Source organism: Rosa rugosa, chromosome 2 (genome assembly GCF_958449725.1).
Source record: "Rosa rugosa chromosome 2, drRosRugo1.1, whole genome shotgun sequence".
NCBI lineage: Eukaryota > Viridiplantae > Streptophyta > Magnoliopsida > Rosales > Rosaceae > Rosa > Rosa rugosa.
In genome coordinates, this window is record NC_084821.1 from 17,789,946 (window position 1) to 17,800,479 (window position 10,534).

At 38.9% G+C, this 10,534-nt stretch overlaps 1 long non-coding RNA gene across 3 annotated transcripts; it reads left to right on the forward strand.

The window, feature by feature from the left end:
- On the forward strand, nt 1–2,553 carry LOC133732637 (uncharacterized). 3 transcript variants are annotated; one of them, XR_009857236.1, is made up of 5 exons: nt 5–130; nt 424–474; nt 1,074–1,120; nt 1,446–2,138; nt 2,236–2,550. It is a non-coding gene; the product is annotated as an uncharacterized LOC133732637 (long non-coding RNA). The 3 variants fall into 3 exon arrangements; XR_009857237.1 differs by having other exon boundaries at nt 1–130; nt 1,074–2,138; nt 2,236–2,553; XR_009857235.1 differs by lacking the exon at nt 5–130 and having other exon boundaries at nt 222–474; nt 1,074–2,138; nt 2,236–2,551.
- Nucleotides 2,554–10,534: the final 7,981 nt, after the last annotated feature.

A 10,534-nucleotide genomic window follows, 5' to 3' on the forward strand; every position in this document is an offset into this window, starting at 1 on the left:
TCCTCCTCTTCCTTTGGCACACCTGTTCTCTCATCTATCTTCTCAAATTCACCAGATCCGCCAAAGACGCAGTCCACGCTGGAGCTCCGCCTTGCCCTTCCTTCTTCTCTTTTCTCCTTCCACCCCGATGGTATCACTTTCATCTTTATCCTCTCAATTTTGCTTGAAATTCTCTTCATGTTCAGTGCGTTTTAGATTCCTTCGTTGTTGGTTTTCGATATTGCAATGGGTGTTTGTGATGGAGTGATGAGTATTGGGTAGTCGATGATTTGCTGATAATCTGGTAGTTGTTGATGGAGTGATGGGTATTTCGTTTCTGGATTGTGTTTCTGGGTTTTGGGGGTTGTGTTTGAGGTATATGTAATGGGTTTTGAGGTAGCTGTAATGTGTTTGAGAAGCTAAGCGCCTTCTTCTTCTTCACAGAGAACTAGAAAGAGAACGGGAAGCTCTCAAGGCCTCAATCATCTTCTCCAGGTAATAATCAAACCTCTCTTTCAGTTTTTCTATTCAATTGGAATTGATTTTCTTGCAGCAATTGCAACCAGAAACCGTCATTGTTTCAGTCACTGATATTATCTCTGCAACCTCTTTTTACACAATATGGTTTGGTTTGTAGGTCTCTTTACTCAATGTGAAATTTTAGGATGTCAATTTTATGTGCATTAGTTGAAAACAGAATACATGCAGATCACAAGGTTTTTCTGCCGTAAATATATTTGTAGTTGTGTTAATCAAGAATCTTGGTAGCAATTAAGCAACAAGCTAAGGTTCAGTTTAACTATCTTGTCTTTGTTTGCTCAATATCAAGTAAAGGTGACACCCTTGTTTGCGGTTTCTGTTAAACCTGGGATTCCAAAACTACATTAGTTTTGGAAGGTGAAGGCTAGGTGATAGCTACTAACTCAGTACTGGAAGGTGAAATTTGAGGAGAAGCATTAGTTTTGGATGTAGAGTGAGAGTGGATACATTTGAGTAGTGGTTGCAAGGAAGGGAAAGATGTTTGGAACTCTTCTTTGTACATTGGTCTTGTGGAAATAAAAACTGTTATGATATTTTTGTGCTTTGCGTTTCAGGGGTCTTTACCGAGCTTATTCAGCAGATGCAAGTAAAAGGTGCGCAGGTATGGGTTTCTTTGATGCCTCTCTTTATGGTCCTTTTCATGCTGGGGATAATTTGTTGATTGTCTAATGGTACTGCTAGATCTTAGCTTATAATCATTTCTAGGAATTATGTTTACTCTTGTTGTGAGATTGGAGTTTCCACTGCTCTATCCTTTTTAAAAATGTAAATTGTAACCAACAGTAACCCTTTCTTTCATTATATCCAACTTTTCTTTATCCAGCAATTTTTTTAACCAAATAGATGACCTGGGATTTTAGTCAAAGAATTATGTTGTGACTAGTTCACTTTCATTTATGCCAATATGCCTTGGTACGACCTTGCAGGTTGAGGAGTTGTATTCATTGGACATTGATTCTCTGAACAATCTGAGGTATGTCAGTAGCTGTTTAAGCTTTTGCCACCCTATTAGATATATTTATATAATCTGTTTTAAGTTTCCTTTCTCTCTCCATGGGCCTCTCCCTCTCAGCCCCTCTCTTTGATCATCAAGGCGTCGACGGCCCTCCCTCTCCTCGACAGTAAATCGATAAGACGAACTGACAGTCGAATAGTTGTCTGGGTTAGGTATGTGATGTACTGTCATATACATCATGTTTGTATTTTTCAGTAGTTTAGAATTTAAGTCTCCTTGTTCTCTTCATGTTTATCTATTCTGCTGTTTCCATACTATTCTTGTAATCTTTGATGACAGTTTTGATATCTGACTAACCTTTCATAATTCCATTGTCATTTGTTGATTGTTATTACTACTTGTGAACATATGGTTTTTGAACCAGATTATGAGAAAGGCATATCCTGCTTTTTAATTGCTATTGTCCAATTATCATTTCCTTTTTTCTGACCAAAAGGATATCCATCTCTTGACTACTTATAAAGGTTATGATGATCCAATCTGTATGGTCACCTCTCTCAAGTGTAATTTCTTTTCTTTCATCCAGATTGCAGGTTGTTCTGGTATTACTCCAATGCTTCAGGTCATTCACGCTACACTAAAAAATCTTGATGACACAACCAAGGTGAGTCTAACTGGTATTTCACTATCTCCTCTTTTTGATATTCATTCTTGTGTTCAATTGGACCACTTTTGGTAATTGTGGGGGTCTTGGTGTTTAGGGCCAGCGATAAGTGTCAGAAGGAGAAGAGGAAGCATACACTTATCCTGCATTTTCAAAGGAGAAAGCGAGTGCACTAGTGTTGCCCACTGCCACATTTGTCAATTCGTCCTAAGAAATGTATTAGTTTCATAAGCTTTTGATGTTCAAGTAGATAGGGCATGTACTAGAATGCTTTTCTTATTTTAATGTTGGCTTGGATGAATGGGAAATGCTCTCTTTTTACATCTGAAGTTTAAAGTATGGGTTGGATTACTCATTTAATGGTTTTGCAATGTTTTCTTTCTAATTGATCACTGTTCATTAGGTCAAAATGGAGCTCTAGTAATGCACAAAAGCAGGCAATGAAAATTGTCATACAACAGATTTTATATAATGTCAATGTTAAATCTGGGTACTCACACAATGCATTCTTATATATCACACAATGGTTTTACTAAAATTGTGTTTTCTTAATTACACTCACACAACTGTGAAAATAGAACTAGGTTGTCCAAAACTAAGCTACACAACAACTATAGTCCACGACTGAAGTGTGACGACAAATCAGAAGACAATAAAATTTAAAAAAAACGTTGTCTAAAAATGCTTTCCAACAACAGCTTGAAACAAGTTCCGTTGTCTGACTCATGCACCTGCCATGCGCAGCCATGCTGCGCAGCAGCTCTGCCTAGCATCTGTCGAGGGAAGACACAACACTAATAACAAAATAAGTGTTGACTGTTTGTGTTTCACACAACGGGTTTCCACCGTTGTGCCATTTTTCAACACACAACGCTCCGATACACAACGGAGATCGTCCAAATCACACAACGATTTTGGTCCGTTGTCTGTTAGCTTTTTTGGCCTAGTGAAAATTGGAAGTTTCATATGTAAATTTGAAGAAAAAGGTCTAAATACTAAACATGGAGGTTTGAATAGAACCACTTTTTTTTTTTTTTTTTTTTTTCAAGAAGTATAGATATAGTTGATGAAGTTAGCCCGGTTTGTTGAGACCCATGGAGTAGGATTGTATTTCAAAGCTAATGTCTGTTAATGAAATTTTGTATCTTCTTATGTGTTTAAAAGTAATCAATGAATTTGACCTACAAATTAACACATTTGTAGACTCAAAGTCGATTTCAATATGATTAGAAATTTGCAAAACTTAATCTACTTATATAAGCATCTTATATGTGGACCAAATGTCGATTTATTGAGATGTGATAAAAAAGGGAGTCCCACAAGTGATCATGTGGAAAGGCAATATATATATATAGTTTTGTTCACATACTCAATATATATAGCAGTTAAGTACTTAACTGCTACTGGATTTAATTCAAGAGTGAAGAAAAATGAGACAGTTTAATTTAATACTTTTTTATGAGAAATAATGATGAAGTAGGAAGTAGTTATTTGCCTCATTATGCTCTACCATTGGTGTCAAAACTAACAAATAGTTAAGTACAAATGAGTAAAGAATTCAATGAGTAGATGAACGAGACTAACATATGTTATAAAAGAAGATAGCCATCTATAAATACTTCGTCACCATGGTGGGCGGAGGGAGTCATGACAGGACTCAACCAGAGAATGAGAGAAAACCATAGCCAAGGAGCTTGTTAATGTTCTAGATTGTTACTCTGATTGGAAAGTTGTGGCCTATTTATTCAGTTCTCAAGTTTAACTAGTTTATTGTTTTTATGTTTCTATTATATATCTGGGGCCATAGAATACTGTTCAATTTTCATTTGACATGGAACAAGTTCATATGAATGATATGATTCTCACCTTGAATGTTGTAAAATGCGTTTGAGTTAACTCTACAAATTGTTGATTTTGATGTCGAAGTTATATGTATAAAGCACGCACGTACATGCTCCAAAACTAAATTTCTCTGATAATTGGAGCAAGTCATTTGACACTTTTTCTTTACTAATCTGATTAAAAATTTCTCCATTTATTGTGTATCTAAAAATTGTAGTTAATTATTTAACTTTTTGAAATTGAAGTTACAAAGAAATAGATGCTCATGAAGCCACTTTCTTCAAAGGTGAAATGACAACTGTTGTGACATATTAACTTTCAGATGTCGAAGTTGCACGAAAAATGCATGCTCCTGATTCCACATTTTTCGATATTAACTTGAAAATTGTTGTGACATTAACTTTCAAATAGTTGTCATCATTTGCCCCTTGGGCCCTATGCCCGCCCAGCCCGGTCCTTGAATTAGGGAGAGCCGGCCCCGACCCTTTCTCAAATAGAGTAGGTATGAGCCATGCAAATGAAGCTCGGCCTGTTTGAACCCATTAGGACCAAGCCCGGCTCGACCCTTTAAGTCCGCCCAATCTAGTCGTAATAATTTTCTATTTTTTCTTTAAATATGTTTCTGTTCAAGTAAATCCAGAATATGTGTCTGGCCCAAACTCTAAGTTACTTGACCTAGTTGTAATAGGGTTTTGAATTAGAGATATTCTAGGAGATATTCATATATATCCGATTAATTGTACCATTATCTTTCCTTGTACAACTCTGATTCTATGTCTCGTAATCCTCTATATAAAGAGGCCTCTATTATCAATGAAAGTACGACTCAATTCTCTCCCAATTTCATTTTTCCTTAAACACGTTATCAGCACGAAGCCGTAACCCTGAAACAAATAGCTAAAACCCTAAATCCGAATACAAAACCTTGAAACCTTTTCTGCCTCGGCCACATAACTTGAATCCCTCGACCCCAGGAATCTAGAACCAGCGGCAGAACCACCAGAATCGGGCGGAAACCTACCGACCCGGCCACCGGAATCTCCAAACCACCCGCAACATATATTCCACCGGTTCACCACCTTTCGGACCTCCAATTGCTACCAAATTTTTCCAGCAGTAGCATCTCAATCCCAGAATCCAGGAACCGGAATCCTATTTCCCAGAACTGGTAGTTTATTCCCTGAACCAGCCAAAAGTACAGGCTGCAACTTGAATCGGCAGAAAAGAGAAGAAAAAAAATGGGAAGGAAAAGAAGGCAGCCCAGAAGCCCAAGATCAAGCCCAGAGGCCCACTACCACGTCATCATGGGCCCCACATCCATGTCAGCAACACCGTCAGTAGAATCTGCCACGTCAGCTATCCGGTGCCACATCATCACCGGCGGTAGGTCACCGCCAGCGACTTTTCCGACCACTTTTCCTGCGACTTTTTCCGGCCAAATTTCCGGCGACCTATTTCGAGGTATTTTTTACTAAAAGTTCCTGTTTTTGAAGTTTTTATTTCTTTTCTCTTCTTTTTCTCGAGGACTTGCAAACTCCATTCTTCTATCCCCCTTTCTTCATCATAGGGGAGATCTAATTAAGCCGAACTGTGGGGGTTCGTGCTCACTCCAAGCTTGGAGCTTGTTGAGATCTTCAAACTTAGAGTTTGTAGAGAATTTATGATCGACTACTTACGTCATTCTTTCGATCTAATCCAATACCTTTTGAAATTGAATTTCTTGGAAGCGATTACGCTCAGAAATTCCTAATTTCTTGGAAACGATTACGCTCAGAAATTTTATATGTTTTCGTGGTAGCTTTTTCCGCTCTGAAACTAACTCTTCTTCTTGTTCTCTTTCAGGATGAGTAACTTGAACAAATTGGACTTTACTCCATTCGGAACACTAGCTCTGGATATCACATGTGGGTTCTCGAGCATCTCAAGGCCGACGGAATCCTGGATACGATTCTCGAGCCTAGCCAGAACGTGCTAACTGTTGAGCAAGCTCAAGCTTTGGAAGCAAATAGAGCAGCCTTAGAGGCAAATAAGGCGAAGCCATCATCCTAATGACTTGTCATATGGATGATTCGCTCCAGTACAAGTGTATGAATGAATAAGACCACAGAAGGCTATGGGTCTTACTCGAAGAAAGATTTGGCAATGTCCGTGACTCCCTGCTTCCTGACCTAGAAGTGAGATGGCATAGCTTCGCTTATGTGATTTCAAGTCAGTTCTTGACTACAACTAGGAAGCAGTTCGCATTAAATCCTTAATGGAATTCTGTGGTAAAGAGATCAGAGATGCGATGTTGATTGAGAAAACTCTCCCTACATTCCCTGTCTCTGCATTGATGGTTGCTAAGAACTATCAAATCAATGTTACTGCAGGACGGATCACAAGGTTTCATGAGCTTATTGGAGCTATGAATGTCGCTGAAAAGCATGACAACATCCTTGTGAAGAACTATAATTCAAGATCCGTAGAAATAGAGCATATTTCGGAATCCAATTATAGTCGGGCCCCTAAGAGCGAAACCCTAATCTTAGGGATACTTCTAGACGTTCTGGTCCATATAATCGCTATACTTGGGAAGATAACCGACAAAATAGGCTAACACGGAACCGAAGAGGTCAACGTGGAAAAAGAGAGAGAGAGGCAACGCCTCTGGCCATGTTGGTGGAGCCACCAACACTAAGAGCCATCTAAATGACGCTTTCAAAGCGCCTCAATCAATGGAGTCTGAGTAAAGAGATGTATGTTCTCGATGTGGAGTATCCGGTCATTGGGCACACATTTGTAGAGCTCGTGAAGAAATTGCCACCGCCTACAAAGCATATTGTAAAGCAAGAGAAGCTCACTATGTGGAAAAAGAAGATCAAGAAGATAATCAAGAGTGAAGGGTTGAAGACTACAAATCTGGCTGGGATCAATAGATCGCCAATTCTGTTTAAGTCTTTATTTTTCCAAGAGATGTAATAGGCAATTGCCATATACTTTGTAGTAAAGTCCATTGGTCTAGTTTTTCTTCACATAAACTCATCCAAAATGAGTATGATGTCTAGGAAGGTTTTGAGATAAGTGGTACTTAAGCGAGCTTTGCTCCACCGACATCTCTCTACTCACCTGGTCATATTTACTTTGGATTTACCGAAAGAAGTCAAACGACTACCTTTGTTTTGCATTAGCTAGCATTTGGATTAGATTCTCCTAATGGTTAAGAGACAATGATGTACTCCGTTGGCTTATGAATAAAATTTCGAGTTCTTTTCATTATGACTCTATTTTGATTCTGAGCATATGACTTTGTGACTACGATGGTTGGGCCATCAGTATTAGTTCAAGGACATGGAATATACCAAATTCCCTTTGCCAAATGGCACCTTGATTAATGTCGCAAAAGCTCTCTACGCTCCTAGGGCCAAACACACCCTATTGAGCTATTTGAGCCAATAGATTCCATGCGAAACGCATGTAGAGAACGAAAATAAGTTCCTTTGCAATACCTCTAAAGATTGCGAACAAAGACACATCTTAGAGAAGTTTATGTGTCTCTCTAGTGGACTCTATGTCACTATTCGAGCTATTAAATCCAATAAAGTTATGAGAGAAGATCTCTTGGATTTAGACACATATTGGCTTTGTCACGACATGATATGTCATCCTAGTCATGATATGATGATCCGTCTACTGAAGACTTCACATGGATATCCTTTCTCTTAAGCGAATTGAAGCATGAATCAAAAGTTGATTCCTGGACTAAGTGTGACCGCCGTCGCTGCCTCTGGCGCCGCCACAGTCCACCACTAGCCTAGGGCTGGTACAGTCTTTATCCATGACGCCATGGATGGCGTCCATCATGGTGTTGGCGCCCTAGGTGATGCTGCAATCATTGACTTTGCTTCAAATAGCGTTTCAGACGCTCAGGCCCAACCAAAATCCTTATTGGTTTCTTCTAAAGCCTTTCGCTCGTTTTACAAAGCCTGTTCCTTAGGGAAATTAGGACTGAGACCGTCCTATGCAAAAGATATAAAAATACTCATTCTGTTCTTACATAGAATACATGGGGATTCTATGGACTGATTCAACCATTTTGCGGACATTTAAATATCTCATGATGTTGGTTAACACGCAAACGAGCTGGTCACGTGTTGTGCCATTGTCCACTTGTAATGATGCTTATGCTACACTCCTAGCACATATCATATGACAACGGGTTCACTCCCCGAATCATCCTATTCAGTCAATTGGATTTGACTATGCTAGAGAGTTTACATCGAAGACTTTCGATGATTATTGCACTAGGACTGATGTTGGACATCATATTCCCATGAACACACCCAAATGGTTTCACGGAAACGACTACGATCGTAGTCCCGACATTGGTAATGCGCACTAATCTCCTTATAACGGCTTGAGGTGATGCAATATCGCATGCAGTTATGCTAATTCGTCTACGACCCACCGCCACTCAATCTACCTCTACGTTATAGCTAGTGACTGGGTACAAGTATCGTACTTACGCATCTTTGAGTGTATCATTTATGTGCCCATTCTGCTGCCACAGCGCTCTATGATGGGTCCTTACAGATGAATAGACAACTTAGTTGGAATTGTCGTGGCATGTCCCCACTATATCTCATCTCGATCCCCGTTAAAGTGACGAGATCACACAAATATGCTGCAAACATGCCTGCAAGGATGGACGTCCCTACGAGAGGACGTAACGCCACCCTACGCGGAGGTAGGCATGGCACCAACGCTAAAGAGAGTGACACTCTGCGTTACAGGCCATGACCCTAGCTAGGATGCATGGGAGGCCTGTGGGTTCGAATGATACTTTGGCACATTCCAATCCTTTGATCATCGACACTCATAATCCGTCTCATGAGTATCTTCCGGGTGTTAGTTGCATCACGAATAGGAAAAATATGTGTAAATTTATGTGATGTTACCTACTTCCAAGATGAGGAGGTCAAGTTTTAGTAAAGGAGAAAAGTAAGAGTATCGTACCCAAGGGATTGAGTAACTCTACCCTAAGCTAGATTACCGCGAAAATAAAACCTATAAAACACATGCGAGTCTATCTTTTTACAAATTAATAGTCTCGACCCTTTGGAAGCCAAAACTATCAATAATGATATTTACAATGGTAAAATGGTGAATCGTCTTTTGAATTGATTTTAATTTGGATAAAGGAAATTAAGTTGTACAAAAATAAAATAAACAAATAAAAATGGGACTAAATCAATGAGAAGAATAGAGATTTAGGCATCGCATCTAACCTTACTCATGCACAAAATGTAACCCATATTTGATATAATAACATGCTTTGACAAACTTCCCTTAGTGCTTTGGTGAAGCTACCAAGAAACCAACTAATCATGCAATTCAACAAACTTTGGTAAAGCCAAGTTAAATTACACAACCTTAGTCCCATTTATATTTAATTAAAACACAAGTGGCTATGAACCGCAAGCCTAATACCCCCTTAGAGTAATTAAACTCACGACACATGCATTAAGTTTAGAGTAAGAAATTCAAGCAACTTAATAACAATTCCCGTAAGAATCATTAAGCCACCACCTAAAGGCTACACATGCTCACGGATTCAAGAAGTGGTCAAGTTCAAGTTTCCGATTCATTAGTTTCCTAAACATGTTTTCTAGGTGACTAAGCTAGTAAACACATTTAGTAAGCATTACAGTTTAGAAGCCCATAGATTCAAAACATGCATAAACATTAAAACACATGAAAATTTACATTATTTGCACATAAGTTTGCCCTAGCCTCAATTCCAACTACTCACAACACATGTTATTACAAATACAAGTCATGAACATCAAATTAAAGAGAGAAGGAAAGAAAAAGAGAAGAACTACCCAACCTTCTACCTAGCTCTCAAAGATGTCAAATGATGAGAGAATTGCTTCAAGGTATGGGATTTTCGGTTTTACAACCCAAAACACCACACATCCACAAAACTCAAGAACAAAGAAGAACCAAGGCTTGGATGTGTGAAAGCAAGTGTTGTGATTGATTTAGAGTGTGTAGTAACTTCGGTTTTGGTGAAACCCAAGTGCCAACACACCTATTTCTCACAAAACTCAAAGAACTATGTACAAGCTATGAAAAACTAACCTAAAACTAGAGAAAAGAGAGATTTTGATGCTCCAAAATGAGGGAGTCAAGGGGATGCACCGTTTTGGGGAGAGAGAATGGGCTATTTAAAGGCCAAGGCAATTCAAATTAAGGATGGAGATCAAAAGGAATGAAGGGCTAGATGTGATTGACAAATGTGTAAGCACAAAATGTGGATCTAGTTTTTAACTCCACATAGAAAAGACCTAGAAAGCCCATAGATATTGTGGTGGAGGAGAAAAAGTAAGGGTAGAATGGTCATTGTGTAGGGGAACAAGGTAATAAATGGGAGACAAATGTGTAAGGTGTAAGAATTGGACCACTTATCATCTTTCAACTTTTGAATTTCAAAATAACCTAGACCTAAAGTCTTCCCACCTAAAGTCTCTAACCCTAATCAGCTCTTTCCTAGTTTCCTGTCCTCCACACATGTT